This window comes from Numida meleagris, chromosome 5, assembly GCF_002078875.1.
Source record: "Numida meleagris isolate 19003 breed g44 Domestic line chromosome 5, NumMel1.0, whole genome shotgun sequence".
Lineage (NCBI taxonomy): Eukaryota > Metazoa > Chordata > Aves > Galliformes > Numididae > Numida > Numida meleagris.
The window spans coordinates 23,542,823-23,558,392 of NC_034413.1; the positions used below are offsets into that span (position 1 = coordinate 23,542,823).

General features: G+C 41.2%; 1 protein-coding gene across 11 annotated transcripts in view; it reads left to right on the forward strand.

The window, feature by feature from the left end:
• Window positions 1-15,570, forward strand: part of ZMIZ1 (zinc finger MIZ-type containing 1) — a 333,239-nt gene that overhangs the window by 240,080 nt on the left and 77,589 nt on the right. The window contains exon 1 of one of the 11 annotated variants that reach the window (XM_021398388.1): window positions 1,096-1,264. The exons of 8 other annotated variants lie outside the window; for them this stretch is intronic. The gene's annotated coding sequence lies outside the window, so the exon portion shown is untranslated. Of the gene's footprint in view, window positions 1-1,095; window positions 1,265-1,580; window positions 1,855-3,184; window positions 3,209-15,570 lie in introns of those variants that run through there. 2 more of the 11 variants (XM_021398389.1, XM_021398390.1) reach the window with 2 other exon arrangements.

Genomic DNA, 15,570 nt, shown 5'->3' on the forward strand with positions numbered 1-15,570 from the left:
CTGCTGCTCCAACTGCCAGTTCTCCCTCTGGGGAAGAGAAAAAATGATCACATTTGCTTCCTGTTTGCCTGTTGTTGGTTTTTTTCTTTGATACTGTCAAATGTTTTGCACCAAAGGTTTTCTTGAAATCAGCTACACCGTAGCACAAGTTGAAATGTGATGCTTATTTAAAAATCGATGTAATTCTAAACTCAGGGAGGTGCGCGGGAAAGGTGGTTGGTGGTGGGAGGACCCAGCGACAGGCAGGGCTGAAAGTCTGGGCTACAGACATAAACAAAATCGCAAAAGCAAAGCAACCAAGCAATCAAACCAAGGATCTCCCATATCCTGCTAACTCCCGTCGGCAAACCATTGCTCTCATTGCTGCCTGCCTCAGTTTCCAGGTCTGCAGGTGAGGGAGGACGCTTGCTCCTCTGCCAAGCAGGAGCAAGGTTTTGAGCAGCTTGAGCAGGTAGCACTACTGCAGTCGGGGGTGCCATCAGCAGTAAACACAACTTAGTCACCTCAAATAACTGCCCACATCTGTCACCCCTCTCTAGGGCTCAGCACCTCCGAATAGATGTGTGACCGGGTACAGCCAGCCCGGCTCAGGTATAGCCACCTGGCACAGGTACAGTCCCCCCATACAGGTGCAGCCACTCCAAGCAGGTACAACCCCGCACAGGTACAGCCGCCCCATGCAGGTGCAGCCCCGCGCAGGTTTCCTAACCGAGCGCTGCCTTGCCAGGTGCCGCCAGCGCTGCTCCACTGCAGCGGCCGCTCTGGCCGCTAATTAGCGTGCCTAGTTTGATGGATTTAGTCAACAGCATTCAGCAAACAGGGGAGGGGGGAAACAAGTGTATAAGATTTTCCAAATCTAAAGACTTTTCAGCCTCAGTGACCTTAATGGTTTGTTATGCAGGCTCGGACAAGTGTTGCTTCCAATTAATTGATCAAGGGGATTTATTTTCGTATTTTGGCTGAGTGCCAGATGCGGAGGCTTTGTCCTGGTGTTTTAAGCACCACCCCTCCTTGCAAGTTTGAAATGTGAGCTGCCTGCTTTTTTTTTTTTTCTTTTTCTTTTTTTTTTTTTTTTTCTTCCTCCTCTCTCCCTCCCTCCCTCTCCCTTCTGGCAAAGTGGCTGTGGTTGCATGTGTGTGTGTGTGCATGTGTATGTGTGCGTGTATGAGAATGAGAGGAGGAGGGAGAGGTGTAATGGGAAGGCAAGAGATGGATCACTAGAGGCAGAAAAGAAAACCATCAATATCAGTAACATGCAGCTGAGGTGAGATTTTCTGAGCGTTTGATTTTTCTTAAAACCCTTTCAGAAGATTTAAAGCAGCCTTTTTCCATGCCGTCTGCCAGAGACGTACTCCTAAGCAATGTCATATGGATGCTTACATGTATATTGCTGTTTTAGGTCTGTTCGCGTATGTGTGAAGTTTTAAAGCTTAACCTGATTCTCTTTATTGTCTCTAGAGGGTTGTAGCTCGAGCACAAATAGCCTGTTGGCAAGTACGGTATGAGCCCATTAGCAAGACTCCATCTGTGATTGGTTTTGCCTGGAAACCGGGAGACAAGCAATGAATAATTGATGTGTGTTGTGCAGTAGCTGGACAGGCAAAGAGAGAGAGAGGGAGAAACAGAGCAGGGTGCCCTCAGAGGGGGGAGAGAGAACAAGCTTGAAAATAGCTACTGGCTGCCTTGTGCCGAGATTAAGGCAACCCCGGCTGCCTTTGTTCTGCACTGGCTGGTTCCTGCCTAGAAGTGCTTTCAGACATATGTGGCCTTTTTCTGCAGCAGAAGAGAGGCAGGAAAAAGCAGAGGAGGGGGAGCAAAGGAGGACTAGTTTTTTGAATGAAAGATAACTTGTGGGTAAGTTGGTTTCTTGGGGGGCGTGTGTGTGTGTGTGTGTGTGTGTGCGTGCGCGCCAGCCTGCCCGAGTGTGTATGTGTGTGTGTGTGTGTGTGTGCGCGTGTGGCAGCGCGGGTGATTGTGGGTAAGGCAGTGCTGCATGTTGTCAGAAGGAAACAGCAGCACCAGGGGATGAAAGGCAGCTTCAGGAGGAAACTGGGACAGATTTGCATACAGTTACTGCTCATTGTGTGTGCCCCGATGAGGTTTGGAGATGTGAGGAGGAAATGCACATCTGGCTCATTTAACTGGCGTTTATGGTATTTTTATTTTGGAAGGTGAAATGTGTAATTTTTTTGCATGAGAATCTTGTTTATTTTACCTACAGTCATGAAGCCAAAATGCAACAGCACTTATCAGTGGCGTTTTCTTCAACTTTAGCCTGCCTGGCGCTGTCAGAACGTGACGTGCTGTTCTGTGAACAGCAACGACAGTGGTGCTGCCACCATTTCATTTTCACTGTCTTATAAAGACCTTGTCATGCATAACTCACGAACAGCGTGTCTGTCGCAAGTGGGTTCAAAGACGGCTCCCAAGAAGTGTATGTGTCAGTGGCAGTCTCGGTATTTGAGATGACAAGTTTCCTGCCCTTCGTGTTTATCAGTAATGTCTTTTTAATTTGTTTGCCTGTGTGAAAGCTAAAGAGGTTATTGACTTTGCATATGGTCTTAGAGTTTTCCGAAAGTTTAAAAACTAGTGATGCCAGAATGGAATCTTAGACTGCTAAATGAGGGTGGTGTTTTATTTTTTGTTTTAGTTACATGAATTAAAGCAGGCTCCTGAATAAGATGGCGTAGATTAATGTACAGCAAAAATTAAATGCAACAGATTTAGACAGCTTCGACATTTGGAACTGCTGTTTACACCCAGCATCAGTAGCGTGGCTTGTTGAGGGAAGATTTGCTGTTCTGCGTACTGGCTCTCCCATCAGTAAAACTGCAGCACAAAGCGAAATAGACTTTGTCTAAAACAGCATCAGTATCTGATCCTGTGTCACTGAAGTCACTGTCAAACTCATCACTGAAACTTGCGTTGACTTCACAAACTATCTTGACTATGTTTGGGTGAGCCTTTGCTAAGATCTGGCTGAAAAATCCCTTAGTATCTACTGACTTTGGATCAAATAAACACTCCATCCAGACAGAGGTGACTGGCTGAACTGGCCAACTTGAATTCCTGTTCAGGGCAACACCTTATCTTGGCTCAGAAAACAGCAGAAGATGATGATTGTTGTGCAGATCTGCGTATCTCGGAGAGAGAAGTTACTGTGGAGACAGTTTCTTTGAAGAAGCCTCAGTAGAGCTCTGCTAACCAGGTAACTAGGCGGGGATGATCTAAGAGAAACAGTTGGCATCGCCCATACACCACCTGGAAATGGAAGTACATAAAATTAAGGCCCAGTTAAAATTGCTCTAAGTTACCCATGATTTCTTTAAGTTTTTCCTTAAGTTAGAACTTTATTGCAGATACGTTGGTAAAGAAAGTAGTTACCAGTGGCTAACTAAAATGGAGAAAAGTAGAAGCTCTTCTCAGCTGAACAAACATGTTTCCTCTGCATTCTCACCTATCAGCTTAGCAGAATCTTGTTCCTCTTTTTGCTTACTATTTAAGTAAAAATGGCAGTTAAACTAGAGTAGAACTTAAGAACAAATGTTTGTTTTAAAGTAAACTACCATCAGAAGAACTCAATTGGTGATGCATAAGTTTGATTTCAAGCTTGCAGAAGACTACTACCAAAGGCTCAGTTTTGAAATTAGGATGAATTTTTTTATTTAAAAAAAAAAAAAATTCTTTACTCTTTTCTGGAGAACCCCTCAGAAAATCTTTGGGGAAGTATATTTGCTAATACAGCGATGTTTCGCAAGTAAGGAAGCTTCCTGAATGGGCAAGGTACAGTTTTGTAGTAGCAATTGAAAGTATTGATCATGAGAGAGGTTGAAAACTTAGTCTTAAGCATCTAACTTTGCTTAGATTTGTGGTAGAATGGGTATAAATGTCAAATCTCTGTGTGTTGGGGTCTCGGTAATCCTGATAGTAATGTTGTTGTGTTCATACTTCAGAGAAACCCTTATTTGTGTTGCTCATGCAGAAAGTGATGTTTAGTCCTAGAGCCCTTGTGCTGGATGTGCCGTTGGCACCCAAGAAAGGAGGGAACAGAAAAGCTGTTGGTTACAAATCAAAAAATAGTGTTCAAACTAACAATGAGAAAATAATAGAGGGTGCTTCAGGCTCAGTTAATAAAATAATTAGTTGTGGTAACAGATGCAGTTTTAATTACAGTGTGATAATTTAGAGAGAAGGGTCTAGCAAGCTTTCTGTTGTCATAAAGGTTAGTATAGCCATTAGACTAACAGTTGCTGAATCCAGCTCAACTCCCAGCCTATGCCCCCAGAACACCAGCAATTACTGGATGTGAAACTCAGCCAAGAAAGTTGTGTTTTTCTGTGTCACAAGCTAAGCTTATGATACAGAAGTTCCCATGCTAGCTTCAGTTGTCACTGGGGCTGTGACGATGCAAGGCTGCTTGGCTTCTGTAGTTGTACTTCCTCATAATCAAGGGTATTAGTGATCAACAGCAGCAAGAAATCTTAGTAGTGGGCAGCCAACAGGAAACTGTCACTCTATAGGATTTTACAATGGTAATGTCTCTTTTCTCTCATGGCAAAAGAAGACAGAACATTTTATTTAACACCAAAAGAGTAAAAGATAACTAGGAAAAGCAAAACAACAAAAACTTTATCATGTGGAACATTGCTAAAATTAAGTGATGTTCCAGAGATCTCAGTGAAGAAGCTCTCTGCTTTTGTTCCTCTCAACTTAAGAGGAGAGACTGCCACAAAAAATAACTTCCTCTGAGGCTTTGCAGAACACAGAGGAAGTCGCTGTCACAGGCCCCCACGAGACCACCTGTTGGCAGCCAACAACAAGGCTTCCCCCAGCACTGCTCAGCCATCGCTGATCGTAGAGCAGTTCAGAGGGGTTCAGGCTGGGGGACCTGACCGGGGTACCAGAAGGGAGCAGAGCCATGCAGATGGCTGAGCAGACTGAGTGGATGGTCTGTACCTCGAGTACCTTGCAGGGCACAGCACGTAATGCAGCATAGATGTATCCTCAAGGTTTAAAAGATAGTGCTGTAACAAACTTCCCTGCTTCCAGTCCTCTGAATTTGCTAGATTGTTCTGGTGGTTTTGCCTGGTGTTGCTTTTCCAGAATAGTCCAGAAAGGGCTGTGACGAAACACTAGCCATGACGGCCATTTCTCTGTGATGTGGAATTACTGGTTGTTTCCAGTGACCAAAACAAGCAGTTCCGTATAGAAACAGTGAAAAGTTAACGCGTTGGAAAAGTACATTGTGTTAATATCTCTTGATTCTTCAAACAGTGGGATAGGGACAGAAATTCCACCTGGTGTACCTGCTCACAAAATGATTTAGCAAAAGGCTGTTTAGGTGTATAAAATACTAGTTCAGAAAGTAACTTGCTAGTGTTGTGTGCATTTACTAGAAAGCTCAGCACTCCGCCCCTCCCCTTCCACTGGGTTCTCCTAGGCACAAAATGTGAAGCACCTTTAGAGAAACAGAGGTATTCTCCAAGACAGCGTCACAAAGATAAATTTTAGGGAAGATTAGATTAGTGCCAAGCTTGATAACGGGGGAGAGAAAATGAAGATTATCTCTGCCACGTACCTGATGGCTACCCATCTCTGCAGGCTGGGAAGGCATCTGTAGGTCACTCTTAGAGGAGGCTGGAAGGCAAGCTGGAAGGCCTGCAAGGACAAATAATTGCCCCCAAATCAACTTTGAAAGCTTTGAAAGGCCCCCAAAAAAATTTTAAGTCAGAATGTAAAAGCTTGAGCCAGCCTTCAAAATAGAATGTATGTTTCAATAATTATCAGAAGTTACACAAATGCAGAATAAAACAAAGCAGTAATAGCTTTTAAGGCATAGAGAAAGATGTGTATCCATTCATCATCAATGAGAGTGCAGCCAGCCAGTCTGGCACGTGTGTAGGCTCTTTCTCTGACAATTCCGTACAGAGACAAGAGAAGCTCAGAATGTACACAGACCAGTTATTTTCTGCATTTTTAAATGGAAATTCCCTTAAGAATTTTCTCCGTGAGATCAAGACAAGATATAGAATGTGTGACCCTGGGACAGAAATCACTGTCATGGTTTTATGATTTTCGGTTATTGGTATTCCACATCATAACATCATGTAGTGGATGTACCTAGTTCTCAGAAGAGAAGGACTACTACAGTCCCCACAGTACTTTGCTCCTCTGTTACCATTTTCCAGCTGGAGGGAAAAGATAAAAGCTCGCAGTATAAAAACTTGCAGATCACGAGACCTCGTCCCTTTTTTCCTTGGCAGGACCTCGCTCTCCAGCCGTCTTATCGTCGGTAGTAGAGTAAGGCCTACCTTGATTTTGGGACATTCTCTCTCTCTGTATTGGATTTATCAGCTTAAATTGTAATTATATTGTATTATAGTGTGTTGTTTTGCATTCCGATATCTTATTTAGTAAATGAGTTTGTTTCTCCTCAGATTGTTGCCGCTGTTCTTTGCTCTCAGGGCCATCTCCTTACCCTTTTCCCCTTTTCCCTTTTACCGGGGCGTGGGCCCGTGGGTCCCCCGTCCCCTTCGTCACAGAATCAGGCCTAACGCCTGTAAACCATTGACAATCACTAAAGCAGTGTGGAAGGCTGCCACTCAACCTACCCATAATAGGCATTAAGCATCTCTCTATTTGTTGACCTGGACCATTCTCAAATGTCCTGCATCCTCTGAAGTGTGTTACTAGTCCTGATTCTGAGCTTTTTGGGGCTCATTCTGTTGACACTAATCCAGTGCAACCAGTGCCAGTTTTATCTATCCCACAAAAAAAGTTAATTTTGTTCTCAGTTGTTTTTATTAGTACCAATAACATGTTCAGACACCCAGCTAAGCTCCTAACTCTTGTTCTTTATTGTAACTGAAGTACAGCTCTCATCATTTTGATGAAGAACCTTTTATGTTTGTTTATCAGCTTCTAATTCCTCTAACTGAATTTGCTTGTTAACAGTTGGTGTTTTCTGTACCTCCTGAATTCCTCTTAAATCCCTTCAGTTTCAGGGGAGAAGCAAACTGGACTCTTGCTGTGTTGAAATCCTGGAAGCAGACAAAAAAACACAATTGTTGGTAAATGCGAGCTTGCTAGAATTATGTTTGAGGATACTGTTGTAATACCTGGATGGGTTCCTTTTTTTTGACATGCTTGTTATTAAAAATACTTGTACTGGATTTTTAAAATCTGACCTAACTTAGTTACAAATGAAGCTGGTAGAGGGAGGTTTAGTGGAAGCAGAACTAGGACAACCTGGAATGCTCGTAAAAATCACTCCTTTACATGTTCTTGGGTATCTTTTCTTACTCAAGTCCATAAAGATAACAGAGACTGCTCGTAGAAGATTGTCATGTGCCTCTGTTTTCAATGCACAGTTAGCTCTGCTCACTGACTTTACTGACCTCTTCTTTGCTTTATTGGTTTAATACATTCAACAGCTTATTAACAAGAAATTGGCTTATTTCTGCTTTGCTAAGTAGTAGGAAAAGAAAAAAAAAATCCTTTTTTGCATCAACTCTTGTTTATCTATATTCTAGTTAACATCAAAGAAGGATGTTAACAGTACTGTTACTTTTACTGTCTTATGTACTGATGCTGTCCAGCTGTTGAAGAAAGTTGAGTATTTCAAGCATTGCCCTAACACAGAGGCTTTTGGAGGAGCCTGTCATGAGTTACTTACGCATACAGATTGCACTGGCTTATGTAGTCTTGATCCTGCTTGATCTGCCAGCAGTATTTGCTTCTATTGATCACAAGCTGTTATTTGACTGCCTTGAGCAGCTTGTAGGTCTCCGTGGTTCTCTTAGCGAGGTCTGCTACTGATATTTCTCAACGTTCTCATTTTGTTGCTGTCAATAGATTTAACTCCAGCCTTGCTGCTCAGACAGATGTGACAAGGGTTGCATCGTACCCTTTGTTCTTTTTTGATATGTTTGGTAATACCTTAGTGAACTTTGCAACTGTAACTGGGGCTCCATCCAAGTTTGGCTGTTGGCTCGGATTCATAATGCGCATTTGGCAGTGTGCATAGCTGTCATGTTTGGTTGTAAGTGTGTAGAAGCTCCTCCCATCCTAGGTGCAATAGCATCTACTGATGTTATATTCCTAATGGCATATTTTTGGAACTAAGCATCAGTACTTCATGTTCATACTTGCCTTTGCATCCATATGCACCCTTACTGCTTTTCCAGTAATAGGACAAATGGGAGGTTAGAAACTTCTCAACCACGTTCTCTTCCTGAAGGTGTACAGGCACTGTGAGATTGTCCTATTAAATGGCTGTGAATGCTTTCTAACTATTCCTCAGGGTGAAAATACTGTAGTTCTTCAGTTGACTGATTTACCTGAAAAGTTCCTTAAATAGACTATCCAAAGTAATTTGTGGGTGTCAAGAAATACATGTCATTAGAGAGAATTTGCATTGGAATCAAGTTAAGAACAGAAACAGTGGAGTACACTTTCATATGGTCTTAGTTCATTGTGAACCAGAGATCTCAATCATTTTAGTAAATGACTTTATTTATGGTTCTTGCACATACCTGAAAGCTTTTTGAGAAATAGAAATATAGATGGTCCTTGAGCATTTGTGTTTCTGGTCCTAATATGAGGATGACCTTCTTTTGAACATGCAGTTAAGCTTCTGGCTGTTATTTGTGTCTCCTTGTATCATTTTCAAAAAGAAAGGGCCCTGCAGAGTATGTTTGATCAAAGAGATGAGTTATTCAGTGGATGGATTTTTAAAGAAGTATTTGAGATGAAGAATTATGGGGACTTGAAGGAATAAGTATAATGTACCATGACCAACTGTTTTCACCGTTTGATATAGACACTTTTAAATTTAGCAGGACTGGGATGCTGGCTGAATGAATCACCTCATCTTCATGAAGCTTCACTGTCTTTCTGTCTACAAAAAATATCAGGGAGAGATTTATTCTCTCATCAAGAGAGTTTTGGAGTTGGAAAATTAGTTGATTGTTATTACATAATAACCAAAATCTTGGATTTTGTGTTTTGCAGTAAGTAGCACGAAGGACACAGTTTATAATTTCTGTTAAGAGTCAGTTATAAGAGATAAGATGGGACTTTAAAACTTCCTTTTTTCTTAAGTGTTGACTTCAAATGGATCACTTGAATCATTCACATATTATGTTGCAAAGTCAAAGGTGTCCTTCATGTTAAATGACTGTAATCTAAAATGTTATAGAGAGCTAAATGATTTATTGATGTCTTTTTCTGAGGCATTTACCTGCACCTGTAGCCAGCCCATTCCATTTATTTTGGCTCACTGACAAATTAGCAAGCCATTTGTATGTCAGATTTGGTCAGTAGTCAACTCCCTCCCCCTTTCGATATTGAACAGCTTTTAATTCAGTTGTTTGTGGTGGTGGCAGGTTGTTATCCAGATAGATGTCACTCAGAGGAGCTCCATTTTTATCTTAAAAACAAAACAAAACAAAAAAAGATAATTTATTAGTGAATATCCTCATAGTGCTGTATAGAAGAGAGTATGCCGAAGGTCTACAAGCCTTTTCCATTATCACAGGCAGTATGTTTTGTAACCAACATTTGTGCGACACCTTCCTTTCTGTTGATTGGAATGTGAAATATTAGTTTTTGTGCTCTCTGGTTAAGGCCATTGTTATTGTACCTAAATACCTTTAGGAACACAGCACTCAAAATTGCATCTTCAGGTTACAACTGCTACATCAACGTGTTGCATAAATACTTGGCGTTGCTGAAGTGCGCATGGCCACCTGCAGTTATTCTTGAATAAGTTTTGGGGGGATTTAGAAGAAAATTGTGGTCTTGATAAATTGTTTTAACTGTTGGCATCATAACATCATAACATTGCCATCACTGTGAGGATGTGAGTGTAATTCTCCAAGTTCAAGTGCTGTAGCTGATGTTGGGGCCGTTGTCTGGTCTCTGTGCCCACTGCTGGTATGTGTGTGGGTCCAACTGCATTGCCTCTCTTGGAGCCTGCTTGGCAGAAGTCCTCTAAAATCTACTGTATAGGGAGGCTTGCTGAACCTGCCCATATTATTTAATCCAGTCTTACATATTTAACAAATGGACTTTGGTAAATAAAGAGGTTTTTCATGGCATGTGGATGTGCCTGGTTCTGGCCATCCTGCACACCTGGTTCTTCTGGAATTCCCAGTGACTGCTGCTGGTGAAGGACCCAACTACTTTTTTCTCCTCTGAAGCAGCCCCATGTTTGCTAGTTAACACTGCTGCCATTGTACCGCTTGAAATGCTTTATGGCCTTACATCTACTTAACCTTTAATGTTTTCTGTCAACGTCTATCATGACCTGGTGGCCTATAGTTAGTAAAATGTGCCCTTCCAGGCTGCCAGATACAGTAATAGAATTAGGCCTTTAAAATTATCAGACCTGTCAGAGGGGTTTATAATCCTGTAAGAGCTTTAAGTGGTTTCTTACCTCCACTTGAACACACATTTGACCTGGTTGAAGTGTTCTTTCTTGCTTGTTTTGCTTTTACTTCCTAGTAATGGTTTAAAAACTGCAAAAAGTATTGATTTTCTCAACATATGTATAAGGAAAAATGTGGAATCTCCTTGGTTCTGTCTCAGTTGTCTTTTTTGCCTTCTTTTTTCTCTCTTGCACCTGTAGTGCTGTCATTAAGCTCTGCAGCTATTTCAGTGGGAACTTGCTCCCTTAAGCAAGCAGTCAGGACACGTCGTTATATGCATTTGTCAGTCAGTGGGCACCGTGCAGTGACATGAGCTGGAAGGGAATGTCAGTCCTCTTTGCAAGGGCTTTGCAGTCAGTTCATTGCTCACAGAAGGTGCTGCTCTGACAGCCCTGGAAACTGCAGAGCAAGTGCTGCAAGGATGGTAACACTGTCCTGAGCAATGGATAGCACTAGAGATAGTTTACCTTTTGCTAGTCAGTTCTTAGATGGAATGCTGAAAGGAGTTGTAGTTACTGTGTGGTCTCCCTGTGGTTATAACACAGTGCCCTGTGGTCATTAACAGTATCAGAAATTCTGTAACGTTCCTTAATCAGGAGAAATTACCTGTGTCATAGCCAAAAGAAACTGAAAAGTGCCGGAGAAGCAATTCGACCAACTTTGTATGCAGCCATTAGCAGTTTGGCAAGTCCCCTTATCTGAGTCTGCGTGCCGAGTCCCTGCTCAGAACAGTCTCCGTGAGGTTGCTGCAGCTGATCTATTCGCTTCCAATTATTGCAAGTTGTTAATAGTGCTTTATTTGGTTAAAAGGTAATTCGGCTTTGGCTTCTGAAGTTGTGCTGACTCAGTCTTTTAACATCATCAGGGTGACTCAAGGTAAGGGAAGAGAAGAAAGCTAATGAAATGCTGCTGTTTGAAAGTATCTCGTTTGAGACCTTACACATAACTGATAGAGGGAAATGCACTGCAACTATTTCATTTTCAAGGAAAAGACCTATTACAGAGATTTCTACACCTTTGTTGTTCTCATGTAGCACAATCAGGCAATGTAAGAGCAAAATAAAATGTGATCTCTGCTATGAAAGTGAAAAGAAGCAATCCCACCCCTCACAGACACACAAAAATGTTTGGGTTGTTTGAGGTAACATTAATTGGGAGGGATGCTGGAACAAATTGGCATCTGAGCAAGGAGAACACATAGGCAAATTGCCGTCCTGCAGAAAGAGTAACTCCTGAGTCAATTTTGACAGTTTCTAAGAGCAGTTACACTCAATACTAAATACTGAGCTAGAATGCTCCAAAATCCTAAACCTCTAAAAGTTATAGGTGAGTTTCCCTTTTCTTTGGCATACAAATCCCAAGAATCTCCAAGGGCCCTCCTGGCAAGGACCAAGAAGGGACAGAGATAAGAGTGTGAAATCAGTCATCGGGCAGCTCTGGAGATTGTCACGAGATGGGCTGTCCCTTCTGATCCAAGAGCTTGAGTATATTGACGGGTAGTATTTTTACTTCCTGACAGTCTAGTGAATGGTCTCATCAGCTGTTGCTAGCAGATGCAAAAACGATGAGCTTGTGGTAGCAAGCCAGACATTACACTGTTTTTTGTGCTTGTCTTGGGAACGAGTGACAGACATGTCATCGACGGTTTTCTTTTTGAATAAAATTGTCCGCAGCGTTTTGGAAGGGTTCGAAGTGGAGCAGAATTAATGGCTTGGTTGAGAGAGAGGGCTCTGCGTAAGCAGCAGCCTCCCATTGGGGAAAAATTGGGATAGTTTCTTGCACCAAGGAAACAGTGTTTTAAAGGCTGTATATAGCTGTGTTAAGAGGAAGTACCTGAACTGTTACCATTTCTACTCTCACGGCAAAGATGTGAAAGAAGCTTGAAAAAAATGGGAAACAATGAACATCTCCTTCCAATACTCACTGTTGTTTATTTATTCAGATCGCAGGCTAATCAGATACCTACTTTTTAATAAGTTTTTATTTATCTGCAGAAACTGTTCTTTCCTCACAATCAGACAAGCAGCTTTCCACAGTGCCAGATTCATCAGTCCTGATTCTCTGCTGTGTTCTTCTTAGCGTCAAGTCACATAAAGCTGATGCAGATCATTGGAAAATGGGACCTCTGTCAGTGCTTAGATTGTTTCATCCTCCGTGTTGATTCCCCGTTGTAATGGCTTCTGTTACTGATATGTTTTAGTCTGAGCTTTCTTTTTCTCAACTACAAATGTCTCTCCTGTAGCCAGAGCACATGTGCCCAACCCATATGAACACTCAGACTTCGCCCAAATAACAGGGTGATGGGTACTTTACTTGAAATATGCATTTGGTTTTCCAGCCATTTAATTGGTTTAAGGATGTACAAATTACAAAAGGTGCCAGAATGGCCCAAAGCAAATTGAAATGAGAGAAGAAAAAGTCTGATCGTGGAGTAATACTGCATGTGAGTTGAGCAGTCTCTGATCTTAGTGTAGTCCCAAATAGTAGCCTGAGTATTTCCTCTGCAGCTTCATTCTGCTTACTTTCAATGCTGTTTAGCATACAGTGGCACTTCTCCCTAACATTGCCTCACTTCTTGCTTCTGTGCTTGCATTTGTGGAGTAGCCTGACTGTCAAAATGTCTGTCTTACTGAGCTATGAAAGTTTGTCTTACTGTGAAAGTATTATTTATTATTCATTGTCTTTACACGGAAATGTCTCTGTATTTGTTGATCTTCACAAAGCATGTCAAACAGTTGCTAATTTTTCAAAAATCTCTCTTTAAAAAGCTCTTGTTACCTTAAACTGAAGGATAATTGTGGATCTCAGTTTTCTATCAGTGGAATCACCATAAGCCACCCCTCTAATTTATGCCATTTCAAGATGATGTACAGTTTCACACTCAGTATTTGGCAAATTTTTCAAAGTCATCTTCAGAGACTTTAGATTGTTTGCAGACTAAGGCATTTTTGAACATTTTTACCAGTTGTCACCATCTAAAACCAGGCCCCTACAGTTGAGTTTTCCCATATGTATTTTCATTGTTTGCCTAATCTGTTTTGAGATCAGTTTTGCATGAATCAAGTACCCTAGGGGGAAGAATCTGAGTGGTTCTCTCCAGAAGCTTCTGCTGCAGATTTCATTGATGATTAAGATATTTCTAGCCTGTCCTTAACTCCCCTTTTTTGTCCTAATTACACTAGAGATTGAAGATTGTGTAGTAATATCCAGATATACCAGCATTGACTCAAACAGCAAAATAATCCATAATCAGATTTCCTTCGGTGATGGTAATTTCTCTCGGAAAAGCTGTAAGGTAGCTCTGCCTTTGCAAGAGAGAAGGACTGTGTTGTGGTTTGACAATGCTGTTAAGATGGGAAAAGAGAAAAGAGAATAGAGGGATTACCAAACTAAGCATTCTTTGGTAATTATGGAATCGGAAATTTTTTAAATTTTAATTAAACTTTGGCTGCTAGAAATTAGCAATCAGTCTGCTTTCCTTGCACAACCCCTTCACATTTTCCAACAGAGCTGCCTACCCTTCCATTTTCATAAGCTGAGCTCTGAAAATTTACCCATCCTCCACTGAACTTAAGTGTCGTGTGGTGTGAGAGGCCTGGACCTTTTGGAGGCAGTGTTATTTGGTTTCAGGGATCTTTTTTGAAACCTGGAAGAAAGGTATTAAGCTACAAGGACAAGGAATTTTTGGCAGTGTGAATGAGATCACCTGAAGTAAGATCTTACATGTAAAACTTGTGCGAGCATGGAAATGTTAAGGGCTGTGCTTATTTACAACTGTCAGTACCGACAAAAATGCTAAGGTACATATAGTTTTACAGCAAAAGTATCCTTTCGCTGATACAGCTTGTTTTACTCGAGGTATTAGTATAAGCCATAAACTAGCAAAATCACTTTTCTTTGCTGATACAAACTGTATTTGCAATAGGCACGTATATCAAACTTTTCGAGGGTGATTATGCTGGCAGAATATCTACTGAAGTGGTCACAAGGAATGGCAAAGTTAAGAAACATGCTCCTGGCAGAATCTTTTACTCTGTTGTTATCTCATACTGCTTATTCAAACGCAGATTGTTCCTTAAGTTAGTCAGTGCAGGGAGTTTGAAAACAGACTAATAGTTTGTGGTTAGCTGAGGTGCATGTTCTAGCATGTTTATTTTCAAAGACTCTCCAATGGGAATTTTTCAGTAAATCCCTAGAAACTGTCTTCCTCCCCATAGCATCATTTTTCTTTTAGTTTTGGCATCCATGAATGTGGATTTAATTTAAAATTAAAAGATCGGAGAGCAATTGAGCTGCAGCAGGATGTCACACATCCATGAGATTCTCCTTGGCATTATGGAATTGCATAAATAAACCTTTACTCTTCAAGAGTCATTTTTGGGATCAGTTTGATTCAAACTTATATGTAATTTGGAGGTTTCAGCCCAGAAGGACTTAATCCTACCCTGTGCTTTATTTTGAGTTTCTGATTCAGACAACAATCAAAGAAATGATGAACCTAATTTAATTGGGTTTGACTTTATTGACAGCGGCATCTTTTATAATCTTCACTGAATTTTGGTTGCCCCGAACTATTGACCAAAAGGCATGTAAAGCCCTTTTGCTATTTCAGCAACCTCAGCTTTGTTTCCATGATAATTTCCTGAAGAAGCGGTTCACCCTGGTTTCACTATAAAAATACTCAACTCTCTCTGAGTAAAAGCTGTTTTTCATATATTCCCAGGGCTGCTTGGTGTTTTTTGCTCTTCCATGCTCTGACCTACCCTTTGGAAAGAAAGTGGGACTTTGCCAGAGCTAGGAATAGTTGCAACTTGAGCAACTTTTGTCTAAACCACATCTGTGAGCCTTTTGTAAATGGATTAAAATACAGTTATGCCTTTTACACCAGAATTGATGTGGTCCGTTTTTCCAGCTAAATAGTCTCTAACTGTATTTGGAAGATGTGTTCAAAGATAAGTGTTGCTGCTGGCCATCTTTTTCCAGTGTTACTTTTCCTCTCAGGAAATTGGATTGTTCTTTTTTCAACTTATCTTTTAATTTTGACATATACCCAGTTTTTGGATCAAATGACATTGATGTGGGACAACTTCTCTCCATGTGCCGGTAGTTTCAGCATAATAACTAGTTCTAGCACTTGGTA